Raw genomic sequence first — 23163 nt, forward strand, 5'->3', positions numbered from 1 at the left:
CCGGGAAAGTCCGATTTGGAACAAAGCCAATTTTCAGCAGATGCCCAGGGAGAAATCCTCCAGATGCATGTCTTTGAATTGTGGGAGGAAACCGGATCACGCGGAGGAAACCCACACGAACGCAGGAAGGACATGCAGACTCCACACAGAAGGCACCCCAGCCGAAAATCGAACTGGAAAACCTCTTGCTGTGAGGTGACAACACAACTGCTGCACCACTTGAGTGCAACACGCACACACAAACACCGGTTCGTATTGTTAGAAGATATGTAACAAAATCACTGTAATATCTAATACCATTTTCGTCCCTGAAGTTATACAAGAAGATGGCAGAAATAAATTTGGACAGGGTCCACATTTTCAGTATTTACTGCTTTGGACTATTTCAGCAACATTTATCTGTGTCATTTCCAGAATGTTCAGCCTGGCTACAGATGGCCACCACTGAAATGTATTGGAAGCCCATTGCCTGTAGAAAAATGTATCTGTTTTGTTTTGTTGTTTTATTTAATTTTTTTAACTCTTTCTCTACCAGGCTGCTGTGGCTATCAGCCTGCCAACTGGAACCCCTTCATTTCCTTAGTCTAAGTGCACTACTTAATCCCATGACACGGAGAGTAGACAACTGAAAGTGGGATGGCACCCATTATTCCAGGATCCAGGGAACCAAATAGGTTAGCTACAATGGCATTTTCAACTTTAGGAGCCTGAAATGTTTATTTACCTTAACTCCTGTTGCCCTATAGAAGCCTAGCTAAAGCAGGACTTTCACAGTACTAGTAACTGAACCATGCACACTGGTACTTGTGCCCCCACCCTAGCTGCATCATGAGAAAAAAAGAACTGGACTATATACTTCTCCATTTGGTGTCACCCTCTCTTAACAGGCTTCTCCTTGGACTGCTGCTGATATCCAGGAATGCTGGTTTGAAGGAAGGTCTTATACTCAAACCCATGTAGTGTGGGGTTGAATTCACGAGTGGAGCTCAACTCCAGGTCGTCTGGGTTGATTTTAAGGCTTAACTTAATTTTTCCAGCTAACTGAATTTCTAGTAACGTGTCTACACATTTGAGAAGTAGTCATGTTTGTGAGCATTACATTTTGATCTGTTGTAGCATTCTGTACTCTGCTACTCAGTCCTATTACTGCCGCAGTTTGAGACAAATTGATTGAGTCTTCCTGATATTGATTTGTTACTGAATTGTTTCTCAACTATTGTTCTGCTGATCCTGTTTAATCCTTCTGTCCTAGCCAACTGTTGCTGTACAGAGCTGCTTGTGGGATCTGACCCAGCCATTTAATAGTGCTCCTAGCAATGAGCTTATTCTGTTTTTTCCTTCCATTAATTCCTTATGACATCTCATTTGCCACCATCAACTGGTTTCAGCTGTTTCAGTGTTCCTGTGTTTTCTTAAGAAATTGTATTTAATTTCTATCTAATCTTAATTAAATTAGCCTTAGAGTTACCTGTTAATGTAACTACATTAGGCACTTTTTATATTTAAGCGTACTAGACTCCACTGTTGCCTTATCTCCTTCACAGTGGTTAGACTACTGGCCTAGAAAAAGTGATTTTAAAATCATGTTGTAATATACTGCTGCTATAGAAAAAAGCTTTAAAATGCATCAAATGCAGTCATAAAACTTTGCTTTGGGATGCTCACAATTTGTGTGGTATGCCTGGAGTTGGAACACCTGGACATAGACTGAAGCCTTTGTAAGGACTAAGGGTCCAGGTCCCTTGCTGGTCACCATACTAAGTTGATTTTTAAGGAGCTTTCCTGACAGAGAACCAGTTAGCTCTGAGAAAAGTTTGATAAGAGGAAGGGAAAGTCCACGCCTTCCTTGGATCTTAAAAGTGTTAAGACAGGAGAAATCTCAGTCCCTTCCTGCTTCAGCACTGACACAAAGATGATTTCTACTTTCTGAAACCGTTGTCAAAGACAAATCACCTAAGTGCTGTAATTGGCACCCTTTGGAAAGGGAACTGTCCTGGTTCCTGTCCTCCAGGCCATCTCCTACTACATCAGCAAAGTTTGTCTGGTCCTTCTGCAGCACTCCAGATACTGATTGGGAGCATGTGATAGGGCATTTTCGAAGGCACAGGTACAGTTGGGTGTTTTCCCATCCCTTTTAGTTTCCAAGGAGGATCAGCTTCGCCTCCTTTACCTCTGCTTGCTCTTTCCTCTGTTCCATTTTCAGCACTGTTGATTGCAGAGCTTGCCAAGCTCTTGAAGCCTGTCAGGTCAATGCTGACAGGTGCTGTTAATTTGGCACCAGCTTCCATTGTGTCTGATACACCACTGAGTAGCGCACAGTACTGATTGCTCAACAGCTGGTCTTTGGCACCATCCATGGCGCCAACTTGTTTGGAGGCATTTTCAATCTCAGAGTCCTTGGCCTGCAGTAGCTTAGCTATATGGCTTGTATACTGCCAAGGATATAACAGCTGGCCAGCTTCCAAAGCTTCAGGGCACCTTCCATACGCCCAAACCATCAGTCATCTTGAGCTGAGCTGACTAAAATGACAGTTTTGGGTGTTAAGCCATTCAGAGCTTTTCTGCAGTTTGAGACCATTCCTGCAGGTTTTTGAGGATCGGTCAGCTTGTGCTGTTCCTTTGCTGGGCAGGTAAGTTTCCTTTAGGGAAAACCTTCCACTGTTTAAAAACAACTGTTTTATTGTACTTTCCTGTTCAGGAAAGTAATTTAAGTTAGGTGTTTGTGTTTTAAAGGACTGTCATGAGACTTAACTGTACTTTTAAATGGGAGTGCACTCTTATAATGTCATTTTAAAAATTGCATAAAGTATTTGAAACATTTTTTCTGTGTAGAAATTGTGTTTATTTTACTTTCAGGCAGGCAACTTGTTATAATGCGCTTTTTACTGTGTTTTGTGTGAAACTAATTGAATTTTAAAGACTTTAAATTTTTACTGACTTATGCATTTTTGGGTTGACGATGGAACTAACCGTTGGTCCTCTTTCCAGGAAAAAAAAAAAAAGTAAGCAAACTGCCTTTGCCATCACAGCAGGCTAGCAGTTTGTCCTCAGCCACAGGTGGGTGACTCTGCTATAGCCATAAGTTGCATCTCATTCATCTTTTACCCTAGATCTTTCTGGGTGAAACAACTACAGCCGTTGTGGACCAGGGATTAGCCTTGTCCTCTGCAGCTGTTGGGGTCCCCTCAGTGGCAAGGGAGAGCTACTCTTGTCAGTCATGGGAAAGGGAACAGGGAACCGGGAAAGCTTCCCTGTTTTGTCTGAATGTGCCTACCCCAGGGGTAGCTGCTGTTGCCATTAATAACACTGTTGGCCCCATATTTCCTGTCAGAAACAGAAAACTAAACATGTATCTGAAATTTGGCATGAGACATGAGTAAGTTTACTGGTTCTCACTCAGGGTTTAATTCAGGCTATAGATCAATCTTGTAAAGCAGTTTCTGGTAAAAGAAACAGGGATATCTCTTCCTGAAGAGATTCAAGATTTTAAATCTGGACAGGAAGACGGAAGGGACAGATGCAGAATTTTTTCCTCAGATTTCTGATTCAGAGTCATAGGTGAGCTCAGTTTCTGATTCTGTCTGTGAGGATTTCTCTTCCTCTGAGAATTCCAGAATGTGCCAGTGTTTTCAGTGAGGTTACTAAGTTCTGCAGAAAATACTATGAGCTGTTAAAGAATACATCTCTAGAACCTTCAGCCTTTCTTCTAGTTCTGTTAGCTTTGGAGGATGTGTCTGTTACTGCCTGCAATTTTCCTAATAGCCAGCTGCCCCTAAAGAGGCAGATAGGATTTGTAAGGTTCGCCATTCTTAAGTCTTTATACACTTCTCAAACCTGACCCAGCAACTATAACTTTAGTTAATCCTACTGCAGCAAAACATTTAGTTAATTCCAGTCCTAGCCTTTCTGATAAGGATGGGAAAAAGTGCATGCTTCTGCAATTTTGGTTTTCAAGATTTTGAATTGTCAGGCTTATATGTTCTGATTAATTATGAAGTGATGAAGAATGCTTTGTCTGAAGTTTATTCTTGTGAGGAAAAATCTGCTTTAAGTAATGACGTTACTTCTGTTGTACAAGTCACTGCTCATTGTTTACAGTGTGTGTGTGACTCTGTTGATGCTTCTTCCAGGGCTACTGTTTTGAGGTATGTTTGGCTGTGTTCTCAGAACCTCCCAGATGTTAAAATGAGATTTTAAATTCTCCTTTTGGGTAGAGATTTAGTTTTTGGCCTGTCTGCTGCAAAGGTAATCAGTGTGTGTGATGAAAGGGGTAAGCTGATACAGATAATCTCTTAAGATATTTTTTCAGTCCTCCTTTTCCAAATTGTCTAAGGAATTCTCTAATCCGTCAACTAATTTTGACAAAAAATAAACAGTTAAAATGCAGGTAAGCAGAGGTTTAAGAAGAAATTACCAAAGAGGTTCCAACAAAGAATTTTGAAACCTCCCAAAAAACATTTATACTCCAAGTTAGAATCCTTCCCTCCCACCCTGGCAGCCCTATTTCCCTTTTAGAAAGTCTGAATTTCCACTTTTCTCTTTGGTTACAGATAGTTTCAGACAAATGAATTCTGAACATCATTCATCAAGGCTGGAGATGGCAATGGGGAATCCCTCATTGACCAAACCAGACTGTTTCCAGCTATCCATGACATGCTATCCCAGGATGTGATAGAACCAGTTCCCCCTTTCCAGTTAGGGAAAGGTTTGTATTCAAAGATGTTTTTAGTGCCAAATGTTTGGAGAGCAGTTCAAGATCTTTATTTTCTAAACCTGTTTGTGATGGTGCCCAAATTCAAAATGTTGTCATGTCACAAGTTATTACCTCGTCGTCTTCATTCAGGTTTCCTGGTAACACTGGATTTAGAAGATACTTATCAAATCCCTATTCATCCAGTCGTTAGGCATTTCTTAACATTGCGTGTATCTGGATCATGTTATCAATTCTCTGCTTTACTCTTTGGACTATCCACTGTAACAAGAGGATTCACTAAGTGTGTAGCTCCAGTTATAGCTCATTACAGGCTACAGGGTATCCACATTTTTCTATATTTAGATGACATGTTTGCCTTTACAGAGTCTTTTTTTTCAAATTGTCAGGATCTCTCACTTGGGTGAGTGATCTCTTCCACAAGCTGGAATTCCAATAGAATATTCAAGATTGTTTTTTGACTCCTTCAGCAGGATTAAGTTTAGATTCATAGATTGTTAGTAGGCTCATGACCTAGGGGCCTTACTAAGCCTAGCCAGGGATTCCTACAAGAATAATGATGTCCTGTATCCAGTTAAGACATTGAGGACCAGGCATTTATTCTCACTAACTGTTCGAGGGCCAGGCACTTATATGCTACCTCTAGCCATAAGGACGTGTGTTAGGCCTGATGTAAAATTCCTATTCCCCATCCACTGGTCTAGGTTGCACTTTATTTGGGTAATAGATGAATTCATTTTCACATGGATGGGAAGTCTGTTCCATAGGTGGGGCAGTCTGAGACTCTTATTTGCATCTCCATAATATTCTGTTTGTCACAGACAAAATTCATATACCTAGACCTTTTATTTCTGGTACTGTTTGACTTATGAATATGTATAAGATTCATTAGTGTGGGGTTTGTGGATACCTTGTGAGCCAGGCATAGATCACCCCTCAGCAATCTATAGGAGATTGAGGAGAGGGAAAGCGCTTTAATGCATTCTGTGTAAGGCAGGTGATTATGCCTTGTATCCTTTTAAGGAACCTCTGAGGTCCCTCTAGTTGCTGATGGTCATGTGCATACTGAAGGGCGCATTGTACTCATTATTGGTCTGATAAGGGAAGAGTACAGTGGGATAACCTTTATGGACCTAGATGCCATGCACTTATTTATAAGTTATGCAACATAAAAGTATTTCCTCACCATTGTGGCCATGTGGTGGTTGAAGGTAAGGTTAATGTCTGCATGCCTACCAAGATCCTTGACATTTGGGTTAACTTTGATAGGCGTATTATCAACATGGCAATTAGCCAGGATGGTTGACTTCCCAAAGGGTACAATTGTGCATTTCTTAGCATTGAACTTAAGGCCATGGCTTTGGCATCATTTGTTAGAGACAAGCCTTCTTAAAGAATGCTAGTGTCTGCAGAGCAGTTGATAACCTCCGGCTTGTAATCATCTGTAAACTTACTCAGCCATAAACCTTCACCATTTGCTTCCACTTCAGAGAAATAAATGCATAAAATGGCGTGGGCCCAGTATCAAGCCCTGGGGGCTGTGCTAGTGACTGGCCTCTTGGTGGAGGTGGCTCACCTATTTTGACCTCCTGGGTCTTATCAGTGAGACAGTTTGCTATCCAGCTGGTGATAAAAGAGTTTATACCTAATTTAGTGAGCTTGTCTATAATGCCTGATTTGGATATCATATCAGAACCCTTGACCAGGTCGAGGAAAGCTGTGTGCACAGTATTGCCATCATCCATTACTTTGGTGACCCTCTCAAAGAAGTCCACCAGATTTAATAGGCATTGTCTTCCTTTAACAAAGCTGAACTGTGATGGGTTCAGCATTTGCAGGTTATTTATGTCCTTATTTGTCATGTCCATGATGATTCTTTTCATGGCCTTGCATATGAGGTTGGTCAGACTTATGGGCCTGTAATTACCCGAATTGGTGGTTAGACCTCCTTTGTGCAGAGGAATGACTGTAGCCATCTTCCATTCCATGGGCACAAAACCTGAATGTAGGCTCTAATTGAAAGGTGATTCAAGTGGACCAGAGAGGTCATGTTTCATGCTATTTAGTAAGCATCCTAGGATGTTATCGTGACCCATCAATGCTGTGGTTTTAGCCTTGGAAAGTGCATTGATGACCTGCTGTCTGTTAATGGTTGTATGGTTGTGAGGGATTGTGATATTCAGTATTTCCTTTGGACTGTTTATGTGGGGGGGGGGGATTTGAGCTGAACCTGTAAGCGAAAAGGTTGGTAATGACCTCTGATTCAGTGTCAGTGATGCCATTTACAATAAGTTTTGTGCATTGTTGCATTTTTCTCTTGAGGTTATGGACATAGCTGTAGAAAGCTTTGTGGTTGTCCTTTGCCTGTTTTTGCTATTTTTTTTCTTCAAATTTAGCCTTTGAAGTACTAATTAACCCTCTTAGCTGCCTGTTTAGATTGGACAGGGAAGTTTTGGTATGTTGGACTTTGTTCCTCCTACTCTTGGTGAAGATTTTTTTTTTCTTTTGTTGTATAACTTCTTGATATTGTGATTCCACCAGGGTGGCTTCTCTTTTAAGTTTGTCTTATTCTTAGTACTAGTGGAAATAGCTGTATACAGCTATCCGTATGGCTGTGCAGGGATTTTGTAAATAGCTTTGCATATACTATGGTGTTTACTGGATTTGAGGTTGCCTGGAATTTAGCCAAGGAATAACTTAATAGAGAGAAGTTGGCCTTTGAATAGTTACTAAAGTTTTTGGTTTTGCTGGGTCCCCAAGCAAATGACTGTGCCAGAAACTTGGCCTGAAGCTGAATGCCAAAAAACGCATTATCATCCCCTTTGGGGAGAGTGACGTCCCCACATATTATCACATTAATAACAATGTCCTAAGTACACAGTCAGTAGTAAGGGATTTGGGCACCCAGGTTGATAGCAACCTGACTTTTGACCACTATGTTGCTAATGTTGTACGGAAAGCTTTCTGCATTGCCCACCTCATAAGTAAGGGTATCTCATCCAGGGACAAAGAGGTCATACGTTCACTGTCTTCTTCTCTTATTAGGCCAATTATTGAATACAATGCCCCCTTCAGCATGAACCTCGCAAAGCACATGCAGCATCTGGAGACCACATAGGTTCCTCACCAGGAGAATCCAGGGCTTCAAACACCTACCCTATACAGATAGGCTAAAAGCCCTGTCCCTCTACTCAGTTTCATACAGACTCCTCAGAGGTGACCATTGTTTGGCACACAGAGAAATCTCAGACCCAGCCTTGATGGGACTGCTCCATATCCGCAAGTCAGTCTCCACTTGATCAGCCCATATGCGTGACCTCAACCTGTTCTGTGATATCAGTAGGACTTTTTGGGACAGATTTGTGTCCCAGGGACTCCCCCATCTGTGGAATAGACTCCCTCTCCACATCCAGCAGAGAGTACCTCATTATTCCTTTCTAAGCGCAACCTGGATTACTGGATGGGAAACAGAAAATACACTCATGGGATTCGACCTGTGTCCCTGCTGGACATGGGCTCTGGGTGCTCACTTGTCTAAACATGGGCTAAACTCTTGGCCAGGCTTATATGGGCCTCAGGGTTAATAGCCTAGTAACCTCCTATGATCCCCATTAAGACTGTGTTGGTTTGAACAGTATACTGTGACACTAGACAGGGACTCTAGTATATTGAGATAAAAAGTATGGGTTTCCTGGGACATGGAGGATTACCTGTTATGTACAAGGATTACTATCACAACAACATATCATCAGTAGGGTAAAACTAATCTCTCTCACGATGATCTAAACCCAGCTCACGTTCCCTATTAGTGGGTGAACAGTCCAACTCTTAGTGAATTCTGCTTCACAGTGATAGTGTCTGTCTCCTACTTTGGACACAATAGAAGAGTCTTCGTGTGTTCTGTTCAAGCAGCTTTATTATATACAAACACATCACAATAGAAGTTTACTGACTGTAACTTAAGTAACTTGTATACAAACTAGCTACTGCAATCATACATGCTTACTCTCTGGCTGCACTCTCAAAATGGCCCTGGGAATAACACATGCCCAGTATTTGTGTATGCATGTTCAGTCCTTGATATGCTTCTTAAAAATACAGCACATACACTCTGATCTACATCCTCCTGCTTTTGAGAAATAGATCATGCAACGTTATGAATCTATTTGGCATGCAGATAATACAAGTAGTTATTTGTCGTGCAATTATACAAGACTAGGTACATATATATATAGTTACGTCCATGTTGCTGTGTATTTCACACTGGGCCTGGAAATTCGACCATATCGTGCGACATAAATATGGGAATTAGGTTTAGCCACTGGAGCTGTCTCTACAGAATTTTCAACCTTGGGAGTATTTGGAACATCTTCAGGAATGGAAGTACAGGTTGAGACACTCTCTGGGATGGGAACATTTGGTTTGCTCTGAGATCTAGAGACTGTATCACAGGAAAAATGCTGTGATGATGATTCTGGTACACAAAGATGATGTCTGCAATTTCTTTTGTACTCCACACCTTCAGATTCTACAAGGTAGGATCTTGGCTTGGCACATATACCTGTAACTTGACCAATCTGGTTGAAACCTTTTGCCATTTGTATCCTCACTGTCTCTCCCTCCCTCAATGGACAAAGACATCTGTTCGATTTATCATAATTGGACTTCTGGCTAGAACGCTTCTTGAATAATTGAGCCTTGATGGTTCTGTTCTTCGCTTTAGGCCTCAGTAAACTGTCTGAGCAGGTGAGCCAAGTATATCATCATGGCGTATGTTTCTGAGATTAAGTAAATTCAAAAAGATATCAGTATTGTCATGCTTTGACCTTTCAAGTAATTGCTTTGCACTCTGCACTGCACATTCAGCTAGTCCATTTGACTGTGGATATTCAGGACTGCTAGTAACATGTACAAAGTCCCATTCTCTTGCAAATTTCTGAAATAAATTACTAGTAAATTGAGTACCATTGTCAGAAACAACTTTGTGTGAACTACCATGGACTGAGACAACTTAGTAATAACAGTAGTGGATGCTAAATTAGGTAGTAAGTGAATCTCAAACCAATTCGAATAAGAGTCTACCAATACTAGGTAGTGTTGATTGTTCCACTCAGATAACAGTGGCTACTGTTGACCAAGGTAGTTCAGGAACTTGACTTGGCTGAAGTGATTCTCTTTGCAAATGCGGTTTAGTACTATTGCATACTGAACAAGAAGAAAGTACTTTATCAATATATTTCAGTAGTGAAGGCCAAAATACTAATTCTCTCCCTCTTTTCTGAGTGGATGTAGAACCTGGGTGACTACGATGCAAAGTCTGGATTTATCCTTGTTGTAAGGAAGCAGGTACAAGAATTTTAGGACCTTTGAGAATAATGCCATCTTCCATCAACATCTCATCTTTGTAAGGAAAATAGGTTTGCACTTCAGGTGGTACACTAGATTACTTTGACAGCCATCCAACATTAATATAGTGGTTGAACTTTTGCAAAACTGGATCAGTCTTTGTATGATCTCTCAGCTCATCAAGTCTAGTGGTTGAGAAATTACGCACTGCCATCCTGTCAAAGTCAAAATTCTCTGTGTCAAGCTGTTCCGTTGTATTTCTGGGCGATCTGGATAAGGTATCAGCCAGATAAAGCAGTCTGCCTTTCGTACACACCGTTTTGAAGTTGTACTTTTACAGTTTGAGCATCATTCTTTGTAATCTCACTGGAGCTGAATGCATAGCCTTTTTTAGAATAGTAATTAGAGGTTGGTGATCAGTTTCAATCCGAATAGCTTGACCATAGATATAATCATGAAACTTGGAACATGCAAATACTATTGCCAAAAGTTCTTTCTCAGTTTGAGCATATTTCATCTCACTTTGGCTAAGTGTTCTAGATGCATAGACTACTGGTCTTCCCTCTTGAAGAATGACTGTGCCAAGACCAAATTTTGAAGCATCACAGGAAAGAGTGACTGATTTATTTACATCATAGTATCTTAATGTAGGTGGGGTGGCAGTTTTCTGCTTAAGGTCTTCAGATGCTTTTTGGTGCTGTTCTAACCATGACCATATAATGTTTCTGTGCATCAGCTCTCTTAAAAGTGCTCTCAACTCACTAAAGTCTGGTATAAACTTGCTTAAATAGTTGATCATGCCTAGGAAATGCTGTAGAGCGTGAATAGTATCTGGTGCTGACATCTCAAGAATACCTGCTTGCTTGGTCAGGTCTGGTCTCAAGACAGTATTGGTAAATAAATGACCTACATATGTAACTTCTGGTAGTCTGAATTTACACTTCAGAGGCTTGAGCTTCAAGTTTACTTCATGTGCTGTGTCTAGAACTCTCTTTAGGTTTCTGTCATGCTCTGCTTCACCATTGCCTCCAACCAATAAATCATCTACTATTATGGCAACCCGAAAAAAATTTGCTCCATTGCATGCTGAAAGACTTCATTTACAGAATTTATTCCAAATGGCATCCTTAGAAATCAGTATCTGCCAAACGGGGTATCAAAAATGGTTAGCAATGAGAATTTGTGATCAAGCATCACTTGCCAAAATTAACCTTTTGCATCCAAGACAGAAGAAACTGTGGCATTTGGTATTAGGGCTGCAACCTCTTTGACTGTGCGCATTTGATGCTTTATTCAGATCTCTTGGGACAGTACATATTCTGATTTTGTCTGAACCTTTTTTGTGAGCTTCTAGCATAGGCAACACCCATTCAGTTGGTTCTGGAACAGGACAAATTTTACTTTGCAGCACCATTTTATCTAACTGAGCCTTGACTTTATTTTGCATACCTATCGGAACTTTTCTTGCTGGTCTAAACACTGGAGTCACTTCTGGGTCTAACTTCATGGAGTACACAATTACAAGTTTGCTCAACTTGTCATCGAAAACAGCATACCCTGAGAAAATGGCTTCAGAAAAATTGGAACTAGGATATGCACTTATATGATGAACTTCTTTGGTAAAAGAAAGCAGATTCATTCTCAAGCTGTCTTTGAGCCCCAGTAATGACTACACTCTTCTTCAGACTACATAGAACAACAACCTGTAACAGTTCTTAGCCAAATAACATGAAAGCATCACTGAGCCTTTGGTCTGAATTTCTTCACCTCCATAAGCAATAAGCTTTACACTACTGGCCACACTGAGTTGCTCATTAATTCTCACTTTAGCAGATGTCTACTGATATAACATTACACTTTGAACCAGTGTCTGCTTTAAGCTCTGTGTATTTACCATTGATCTGGACTGTACAAAAACACTTCATTCTTTGCCAGTAAATTCACTGCATCAACTCTCTCATCAATTACTGATACACCATCTACATAAAAAGTTGACTACTGCAGCTCTACTTGACCAACTTGCTTTCTTGTGTGACCTTTCTTTACAACTGTGCGGGTTTTACTTGATTTGGAAAACTTTTGAAAATTGTTCCATTTTTTACATTTGTGACATTGCTGACCAAATGCTAGCATTTCTCTCTTAGATGCACAGTTGGCACCACAGTTGCGACAGTTAACAATAAAGCTGGACTTAGGTTTTGCTAATTCGCATTTCTACTGCACTGAGCGTGCTCCTTTAACTGAACTGGCCTTAGAACTTGCTGGAAAACTATGTGGTTTCCCCCTGGTGAGCCAGCAGGGGTTGTGGCTGCAATGTGCTTAGGCCTACTTTTGTTTGCCAAGTGTTGCATGCTATCTACATCTGCTCTGGAGCCTACTGAAACCATGCTCTTGTCACTTGCAAGCATAGTTGTATGTTTTTCCTGTAACTTCATGGAGTTGACAAATATCAATGGCTTTACTCAACGTTAAATCACTGTCACGAAACAAAAGTCTTTCTCACAGCAGCAGTATTAGTCCACACACAAGCCTGTCCTTTATTAACTCATCTTTTAAGTCACCAAACCAACACATTTTAGCTTTGTTTCTCAGGTCAGTTATATAAGCTGCAAAAGTTTACCCTGGTTTCTGATCTCTTGTGTAAAACAAATGCCTCACTAATGTAATATTTGTCTGGGGGTTACACACCTCCCTGAATTTGTGCCTCAAACACTTTCCTTGATTCAGCCTGTACAAATATATAACTATTTTCACCTTCTCCCTCATATACTGATGGTGCATGCAAAAATGAACGCGCTCTTTCATTGGCCTCTGACCCAGCTAGGTTTAGCAAAATGAATGCCCTGGTTCATAGGTTCATAGGTTCATACTAGGCTATCTGCCCAAGGGCATTTATAAGCCTAGCCCATAGTTATGTGGCTTTCGCCACCCCTTTAGTTTGAATAAAAACTATGCCTATCATTTTTCTGTGCCTCTGTCAAGCAGTGACACTGAAGTAATCCCTGGGGTATATCTGCGATCTCCCATCCATTGGTCAAGATTCCTCTTGAACAAGGCCAGCGAGGTGCTCTGCCTCACATGTACCGGGATTTTGTTCCACAGCATAGGGAGTCTCTGGGTGATGAATCTGTCCCTCCAGCACGTTCTATTTATAACCGTGTCAAGGTTTAAGTCTCCCGCCCTTGTGGTTCTGAGGGATCTAGATTTTTTGAGGTGAAGCATATTCATCAGATCTGGGTTTGACATGGCCTTATATGTCAGGCACAGGTCACCTCTGAGCAAGCGGTATGAGACTGAATAAAGCTGGAGTTCTTTCAGTCGGGCAGCATAAGACATATTTTGAGACCCTTTTTCCTTTTGGTGAGGAACTTTTGGGGCCTTTCAAGCTGCATCAGGTGTCTGGTCAGATACATTCGAGCGGGCATTGTACTCAATCATAGGTCTAATGAGTGATGAGTACAGGGGACGATGACCTCCCTTGATCTAGATGTGAATCCCTTCATGATCAGGTGGGCGATATAGAAGGTTTTCCTAACTACTTTAGCAACATGAGTGTCAAGCGAAGACTACTGTCAACTTGGGTCCCCAGATCCCTGATGACTTTTCTGTGCTCAGTGGATTGTCACCTATATGGTAGCTAGGGGTAACCTTGTTTTTCCCGAAGGGTATGACTATGCATTTTTGGCGTTTAACTTCAGGCCATGGCTCTGGCACCAGTTATCCATTTCTGTGAGGCCCTTCTGGAGGATATCTGTGTCAGATGTGTTCCAGTTTGCAGTCATCTGCAAACTTTGTCAGCCATAACCCTCCTGTGTTTGCTTGTACTTCAGAAAAGTAGATGCCGAACAAGAGTGGACCCAGGACTGAGCCCTGTGGGACACCACTTGTGACAGGCTTTGAGTCTGACATGGCTCCAGCAACTCTGACCCTGTGGGTTCTGTCGCTTAGCCAGTTTGCAACCCATCTTGTGATGTATGGGTTTACATTCAAGCTGATGAGTTTTGATGATACCTGAGTGGGGTATTGTGTCGAAGGCCTTTGCCAGGTCGAGGTAGGCTGTATGGACTGCCTTTCCCTCATCAATGGCCTTGGTGACTGTCTCGAAAAAGTCAACCAAGTTTAAGAGGCAGGATCTGCCTTTGACAAAGCCAAACTGGGTTGGATCCAAAGTCTGCAAGTTCCCTATGTCTTTATTTATGAGTTCCATTATGATCCTCTCCATGGCTTTGCAGATAAGGCTTGTCAAGCTAATGGGCGGTAATTTCCAGGGTCTGTGGAGGCACCGCCCTTATGAAGTGGGACCACAGTATCCTGAGGTGAGGCTAAGATTAAACAGCTGTCCTAACTGTGGGTTTAATTCCTCGTTGAGTTCATGAAGCACACAGCCGGGGACACCATCCGGTCCCATGGATGCTGTGTTTTTTGCCTTAGTGAGGGCAGTTCTCACCTGGGCGTTGGAGATGTTTGCGGGGCTACAATCCTCTGGAATAGATATCTCTCCTTTTGGGGGGGAGAAGTTTGCACTGAACCTGTCAGCCAGTATGTTAGCAATGTGTGTAGGTTCAGTAATTTTCACATCATTTTGAACTAATTCTGAGCATATCTGTGAGTTTCCTCCTAGGTTTCTAACATAGCTAAAGAAGGCCTTATGATTGTCTTTAGAGTCCTTGGCGATTTTTCTCTCAAAATTTGCCTTTGATGATTTTATGAGAGCTCTTAGTTTTTTACTTATAATGATCAAAGGTTATAATGATCAAAGGTGTCTTACCTTTCAAGGATTTTGCTCTATCTTGTAGTAGCTTCCTCCTTTTGTTGTAGAGCTTGTTTATGGCTGGGGTCCACCAGACTGGACGCTTGCCTTTGGTACAGAGAGTCTTAGTTTTGTTTGGGATTGCCTGATCCATGCAGTCCTGTTGGTGCTGGTAGAAGGCATTTGTAAGTGATTCAGCGGTTTGAGTAATGTTTACCACTGGCTCAGGGGCCTTAAAGGAGACCACACTAGTTTTTAGAAGTGTGAAATCGGCTTTTGAGAAGTTTTTCACTGTGGTCTTTTTTGTTTCAGGTGGGGGCGGGATGAGGACCTCCAGCGAGATTAGTTTATGATCTGATCTCACCTGTGAGGGGTATACTTCGGTGTTGAACATTTTGATCCCATGTTCGTGATGATGAGATCAAGTATGTTTTCACCTCTTGTGGGGATGGTGACTAGTTGTTCCATGGCATTTGAGTTTATGAACTCCAGGAATCTTTGGGTTAGAGTGTTCGGGCTTGAGTAGTGTTCCCAGTCTATATTAGGGTAGTTGAAGTCACCTAGTATGATGGTGTTTGGAGATACATTTATCCCTCCAATGTTTTCAGGAAGGCCATGTGAGGTTCCTGAGTTTGAGAGGGTGGCCTGTAACATGCTACAAATTGCAGAGCAGTCTTGCCTATGGTTAATTGCACCTGGATGGTCTCCGATGCATCGTGCATTGCCACCAACCTTGAGGTGTGGGTGTCCTTTATGAATATGGACACCCTCCTTTCTTGGTGTTGTCTGGATTTTGGGGCGGGCATGATATGAGGTGAAACCTGTTAGTGCTGGGGTGCTCTCAGGAGCCTTGAACCAGGTTTCTGTCACAGCACAGACATCGATGTTCTCCATATTGAGAAGGGCCTGCATCTTGAGATTAAGACTTCTGGCATTGAGCAGCATTACCCTTAGTTTTTTTTCCTTTTTGGTGTTCTAGGGTGGTAGGTTTAGAATTTGAGCCTTGCCTAAAAAGGCACTATGGGGTGGCAAGAGCCTTTGCCAATATCCGGAAGCCCAGGGTGACAGGTGCAAGCCGTCCCTTGAAGCTTAGCGTGGCTTGTCCAGCATGTCATCCCAGGCAGACAGACATTGGATCCCCTTTGAATGACACCAGAATTTAAGCCAATTATTAAAGCTGATGATCTTATCACTGTATTGTGGCATCATTCTAGGTGAAGGTAGGATACTGCTCAAGGTCAGGGTCATACCTGCCTGGGCTACATAATCAGAGAGCTCCTCGCCGTCCCTTTTCATGTAGTCCAAGGAGGTACGTCTCAGGTCGTTGACACCAGCGTGGACAATGACTGAGTCGTACTTGTACCTGCTTTTGAGAGACCTGAGTGCTTGCGTTATGTGGCGGATTCTAGCGCCCGACAGGCAGCTTACTGTGACCTTCTCCTTACTCAGTCTGGTGAGCGGGACGTCAGTGTGTCTGACTATGGAATCACCAATGACAAGTGTGTCTGGCATTTTGTTTGGCCTTAAGGGCTGTGACTGTTTGACACTCTGACTGTGTGGTCTATGTGTTGCATGTGTTGGGTCGTGAGGTGGTAGTTGTTTGGGTGTCTGCTTTGGTGGCCTCTGCTGTTTTGGTAAATTTTTGATCAGAGCCTCCAGTATGTCTTTGTGTGAGTATGTGTATGATTTGAAGTTGTGATGGTACCATGTGTGACTGGGTATGTATTGTGTGTGGTTACCTTCTCCTCCTGTCTGGTCTTGCCAGTCCTATGTTGAGAGAGCTCAGCCTCCAGTTTGGCCGTATAGTTGCATCTCTCATGTATTTGTGTTTTGTGGGAGAAGGAGAGGATTGTCTGTGTACATGAGGCAATTGTAACATTGCCTCAATATTCCCAGGTTCACCAGTTGAGCTGGAGAGGACACTAGCAACTGATTCCTCGACATACTAGAAGTAGTAGATAAAGAACTTTCAAAGGACTACGGCAGAAGTGGGTTTTAGGCTGGTGGGGTACTATCTATAATAAGAGTGCTTTATCAAGGTGCAAGTACTGTAGGAGTAAGTGCTAGGCTTTACAGATAGAGAATAGTCTACTTGGGAATCAAGTAGAGATGAACTTTTCAGTTATAGGATATGCTGGTTAGATCAGCAGTACAGTTTAGCGTGTTTTATAGCAGGGGGCTGAAGGGAGCTAGGAATTGGCCCAAAACGACCAATGGACTACTAGTTTCTGGCTGAAACTTCACCAAATCGGACAAAAAGGCCGCTCAGTGCTTCCCACTCCCACTGGTAAGCAAAGAAACTTCCCTCCTTCCTAATAAGGCAATGGATCAGTAACAGGAACTAAAAACAAAGCCCAGGGATCAGCAACTCTGAAACTGGACTACTCTAGTTCAGTAAAGTGGGAAAACAAGAGATGTTTTTGTTTTATTACAGAGATAAGGGAAAAAAAAGACAGTAAATGCTATAAATGCTGTAAATACTTTAGTGTGTAGCCTACAGAAACAATTTGCAACAATTAGTAACTTAAAGTGCAATAAACAGTGTAAAATGCAGAAATCACTTAAAGTAGCAGTAAAACAGGCGAAATGCAGTCGCTAGCTTAATAACAGTGGGAAAGCCACAAAAAATACTTATATCTGGTAGAAAGTCACTCTTTTAGCTCTCTGCTGCTTGGATCACTCTGCAGGCCACCACGAGGATCTGTGCAGAGTTGGTACAAGCTGGAAAACGCATGTTTAGCATGTTTTATAGCAGGGGGCTGAAAGGAGCTAGGAATTGGCCCAAAACGACCAATGGACTACTAGTTTCTGGCTGAAACTTCACCAATTCGGACAAAAAGGCTGCTCAGTGCTTCCCACTCCCACTGGTAAGCAAAGAAACTTCCCTCCTTCCTAATAAGGCAATGGATCAGTAACAGGAACTAAAAACAAAGCCCAGGGATCAGCAACTCTGAAACTGGACTACTCTAGTTCAGTAAGGTGGGAAAACAAGAGATTTTTTTACAGAGACAAGGAAAAAAACAGACAGTAAATGCTATAAATGCTTTTAAGTGGCTAGCACACTTGAGTGTGTTAGCCTACAGGTAAAATTAAGCAACAAATAACTTTTTAAGAGTGCAAAACAGTTAATCAACACAAAAACAGTTTAAATAGAATGCAGAGCTGTATAAACAGGCTAAGATGCAGTCGCTAAGCAGTAAATATTCAAAAGCCAGAAAAAATACTTAAATCAGTTATAGCAAATACAGTTATAACAAATGCTCTGAAATATACTGTATATTTCCAATATGTTTGAGAAGGACAGTCAGAACACAAGAAGGTTCAGGCGAAAAAGAAAAAAAAAGTTTTGTTTTACTTTTTGAAAAGGTAAAAAGGAGGAACAGAAGGCCTTATCAAATGTTCTCTCTGTATTAAGAAGAATGAGCTAATGACACTAGACTGGGAGGTGTGTCACAGTAGGGGCGGGCAACTGCAAATCCACCAAGTATAAGAGCAAGACACCAACACGGAGGGAGGGTGGGACAAGACAACAAGCACTACAGATTTGTGCATGCATCTTTATCTGAATAAGCTGCTTGTATAAAAATATACTGTTTCTCAAATATTCCCCAATTCTCTGCAATATTCTGATCAATTACAAGTAGTAAGTGCTTTCAAAATCCGTCTGCCATATTAACACATAACCATTGAAGAGTTTTGCAAATAAGCACAAACACACACACATATGCCAGTATCTGTGACTTTGCCCAATAGCACAACAAGCCTCTGTATAACTGAACTTTGCGAAATAAGTCTCTCGGGCACTGTAATAATCTTGGAATTACTGTACTGCAAGAAATCACCTCTTGTTAGTGTAAGAAATATTTCAATTAACTTTACGATGCAAACAGACTGGGCAGAAGTTCAGCGTCAGTAAAATTTCGAAGTAATTGCGCTTTGCGAATAAACAGCACACTGAAATTTCTACAAAATGGTGGTACCTTGCTAGGCAATTCTTTACAGTGTAAGAAACACATTGAAATGGTGTCACTTTTGCGAATAGACCTACCGAGCGCAAGAAACTTTTCGAAATGGCTATACATTGACTGTACTTCACAAAATAGTTGCACTTTGTATACAAATAACTCTTCAGAATACATGCACAGTAATAAGCACACACTGTAAGCACTTTTACACACTTTGAGATACTTCATATAACTCTGGTTATGCCCGTGATGCAATACAAAGTAGTAGTTATGCCAAAACACAGCACTTTGCCAAAAACATGCAGTCGCTGTGCTTTTTTTACGCTTGGTGTGCCCTTTTTGCCCTTATATTCTTTTTGCTTATTTAATCTCTATTCATGCCCATTGTACTTTTCTTGTGCTCGTTTTACTCAAAACATGCCTGTTTTGCCTCAAACACACACATTTTACATGCTCCTTTTGCTTTTCTGATAATTGTTTTATCAAGTATCTTAATGTTAAACATTCCGCTTAGTTAATAAACTTTTTGTGCCTCCCACTTATGTGGTTTGTGCCCTTGTAATGTTCCGTTTCATCTTTTTCATAAAATAAGCAGTTTGTGTGAATCCTCATTACCTTTGATTCTTTTCTGGGTCTTTTTCATGCTCGTTCTTCTTAGTTTACCTTCACTGTTATCTCTGCACCTTATGGCTCTGAATATCTTTTTTTTTTTAATCCCGGTTCTGACACCATGTCGCTCTCCTACTTTGGACACAATAGAAGAGTCTTTGTGAGTTCTGTTCAAGCAGCTTTACTATATGCAAACACATCACGATAGAAGTTTAGTGGTATTTATATGTGCACATTCAGTCCTTGATGTGTTTCTTAAAGATACAGCACATACACTTTGATCTACAGATAGAAAGAGCTAACATCGAAGGATCAAACATGCTATGAACACTTGGCTGCCACAAGCCAACTTTTCTGACACCATCTGCTTAAAACCCAAAAAGCCAGAAGGATCATGAGGCCCCGCCTTAACAGTCTATCTTGATTTTCAGTATGAATGTAAAGTGAGCTATTGCCCTTCTGCTCCACAGGAGGTTTCTGTCCTCCCTGAGCTTGCCTTAGGACACCTGCATTACTCTTTGACAGGTGTAACCCCCCAGTCAAATTCCCCACCTGACACTGTCCCTGGAGTAGGTCATGGCCAGGCACTTGGAGCCAGAAGCAAGAGCCCCGGTGGGGCTCCCCCCACCTGCCTCACTTGGTAAGTGAAAAAAAACGGTAAGAGTAGTGGTATTTCACCGGCAGCCGAGGCCTCCCACTTATTCTATACCTCTCGCGTCTCTTCACAGTGCCAGACTAGAGTCAAGCTCAACAGGGTCTTCTTTCCCCGCTGATTCTGCCAAGCCTGTTCCCTTGCCTGTGGTTTCACTAGATAGTAGGGTAGGGATTGTGGGAATCTCATTCATCCATTCATGCACATCACTATTTAGATGATGCATTTGCCTACCTTAAGAGTGTCATTGTTACTCCCGCAGTTTACCCGCGCTTCATTGAATTTCTCCACTTTGACATTCAGAGCACTGGGCAGAAATCAGATTGCATCAACACCCATACAAGGATATGGTGAGTTGCATATGTACAAGTTCCAGTGGGTCATACATTTTATCTAGTCCGGATATAAAGTTGCTTTTAATGTAGACTGAAACTCCTCCACCTTTAGTTCCCTCCTGTGCAGTAGTTGGTCTACAATGTGAAAGGCATGATCATCTTGCACTGCTGAGGTACTCTCCATGACTTTAAACCATGTCTTCATTACTTCACAGATGTCTACACCCTCCAGGGAGATGTTTCCTAGGGTGGCAGCTAGACACTCAGTTCAAAGAGCTTTTCTTCCACAGGAAAAAAATAGATCTTTATCTAGATCTGTTTCTAAGGTTTTCCAGTCCAGCTTCTGTCACTGCAAGGGGATACCTCAGGAATCTGGGTCTCGTGGCATCTATGATTCTTCTGATACCCTTGGGAGACTCCACATGAAAAATGTACAATGGTATATGAAGTCTCTCTGGTACCAGCACCATCATCCTTTGTCTTTTCAAATAATCATGCTGGGGTTGGTCAGAAGGGAAATCACTTGGTGGAGACAACAAATATCCTTAAATCTGTCTCTCCCCTCTTCCTTCCAAATCAGTCTGTCACCAGAGATGCCTAGGATTTTGCTTGGGAAGCAGTTTCAGGAGGGATAAAAGTGCAGGGTATGTAATACCAAGGACAGATGCAAGCGCATAAATATAAAGAAATGCTTGTCATGATCAAGGTAGGTCAACTCTCTGAATCATCTTTGGTCCCCAGGACATCTTCAAGTTGTTACAGACAAATACTACAGTCGTGGTACATCAACAATCAAGGGGGTGGGAACCAGGTCATACCCCTTTTGCAAACTAGCCATGTTAACTTGAGATATAGTTTCACAGCACAATCTCACTCTACAGGCGTCCTACGTTCTGTTAGAGTAAAGTTGAGTTGCAGACAAGCTGAGCAGGACAAGGCCAAGTGGAACTAGATCAGGGTTTTTTCCAAGATGTAATAACATGTGAAGAGAATTACTTAAGTAGACTTATTTGCCTCCTATTTGAACAATCATCTGGCAAGATTCTGCTCCAGGACTCCATGTAAGAAGGCCTGGAAGACGCATGCCTTTTCCTTTCCTTGGACATGAATATTCCTGTATGTTTTTCCACCCTTCCACTGATATCAATATTATTGTGCTGACTGCCTTCTGGCTCAGGCAGCCATGGTTCTCCCTTCTTTTGAAAATGGCTGGGCAAGCTTCCTCAACAGGCTGTATCTTCTTACAGAAGAACAGGGATGTTTGATACACCCAGACCCCAGTCAACTTCATTTGTCTGCCTGGATGATAGTGTCTCAATTGCCTTTAGTTGCTTGTTTAGTGAGGATGTGCATCAGGTACTAATTGAGGCAAGAAAACCTGCTACTAGAAAATCATATATTAGCAAATGGAAAAGGTTTTCTAGATGGAGCCAACAACATAACCCATTCATGGCTAGTTTTTCTCTGGTTTTGCAGTATGTGTGTGAATTACTTATCCTATGGCCTTTCTTACTCACCAAGGTTCATTTATCTGCTATGTCAGAATGTCTGTCCACAGATCATCCTCTTTCAAAGCATTCTCATGTCAAAATGTTTTTGAAAGGGGTTTTGCATGAGAGGCCGTGGCTGCTCCTTAGCATCTTAATTTTGTGTTAGAGAAGCTAACACCTGCTCCATTTAAACTAGCTAACCAGGCCAACTTGAGTTTCATAGCATGGAAAACAGTTTTACTAATTACTGTGATCTCTTGCCATCAATTATGGTGATTCAACCCCATCTTATTTTCCACAGGGTTTCTTTGCAAACTAATCCTCGTTTATGCCTAAAGTTTACTATAAGCCAAAGCATCCAGCTCCCTATTTTTTTCCATTAACCTAAAAATGAGGGAGAAAAAAATTCCTTACCTTGGATGTCCACAGACAACTGGGGTACTATTTTGACAAAGCTAGATCTTTCAGATCTTCAAATGTTCATTTCATGTGATGGTAAGAAGGGCCAACCTGTGTCAAACCAGGCCATTTCCAAATAGATCTCATGTTGTGTGTTTTCATTTGAGTCAACCGTTGGTTTATCAGATCTGATCAGATCCAACCTTGGCACCTTTTAGAAGCTGTGGATCCAGGGCTCTGACTCCTACAGACCAATAATTTTATCTGTTACCCCAAAATACCTCTGATCTTTTTTGCTGCCTGATCAGAAGGATGTGTACTAGGGCTTTGACTAAAACAAGCTAAGTCATGGTCATATCTTTTATTTCTGTGCTGTTTTAGTGTACTTCCCTTTTTATATTTTTCCTCCCCAGTGTTTTTTCTTATTATAGATTCTAATAGCATTATCATGTTTTTCTTGCTTCTGCCTTTGTTGTCAGTAGTTAGAGCTGCCTTCCTTGGTAGTAGTGTAGTCTAACCTTGGCTTTACTGTTTAGATACAATACTTGTAGTTTTGTTGGACAGGACATTTCCCCACAGGACACTCATTCCCTTTGTATTTACTCCCTGGGAACAGCATATTTGGATGCAGAGTGCAAACCTTTTGCCTCCTTCAGTAAAAGGGATTTACAGGGGAGCAATAAGGGAGCAGAGAAGTTAGTGTTGAAAAGTTTGATTCCCTCCCAGTTGGGAGCCACTTTTCAATTGCCTGCTCTGCAACTAACTCCTCCTGCTTCTCCAGTGGAAAGACTGGATAAACATAATACCAACAAAGAAAAAGAAAAGCCCAAAGAGAGATAAAAGGAGAAAGAAAAGGATCCTGCTAAGAACTTGGAGAAAAACAGAAAGCAGTCACTGTATCTGTTG

At 41.7% G+C, this 23163-nt stretch overlaps 1 protein-coding gene across 1 annotated transcript in view; it reads left to right on the forward strand.

The window, feature by feature from the left end:
- The window catches only part of TCEA2 (transcription elongation factor A2), an 819513-nt gene that overhangs the window by 500047 nt on the left and 296303 nt on the right, over positions 1 to 23163 (forward strand). The window lies entirely within an intron of this gene.

The sequence above is a fragment of the Protopterus annectens genome, chromosome 12.part0 (genome assembly GCF_019279795.1).
Source record: "Protopterus annectens isolate FY-2018-M chromosome 12.part0, PAN1.0, whole genome shotgun sequence".
NCBI lineage: Eukaryota > Metazoa > Chordata > Ceratodontiformes > Protopteridae > Protopterus > Protopterus annectens.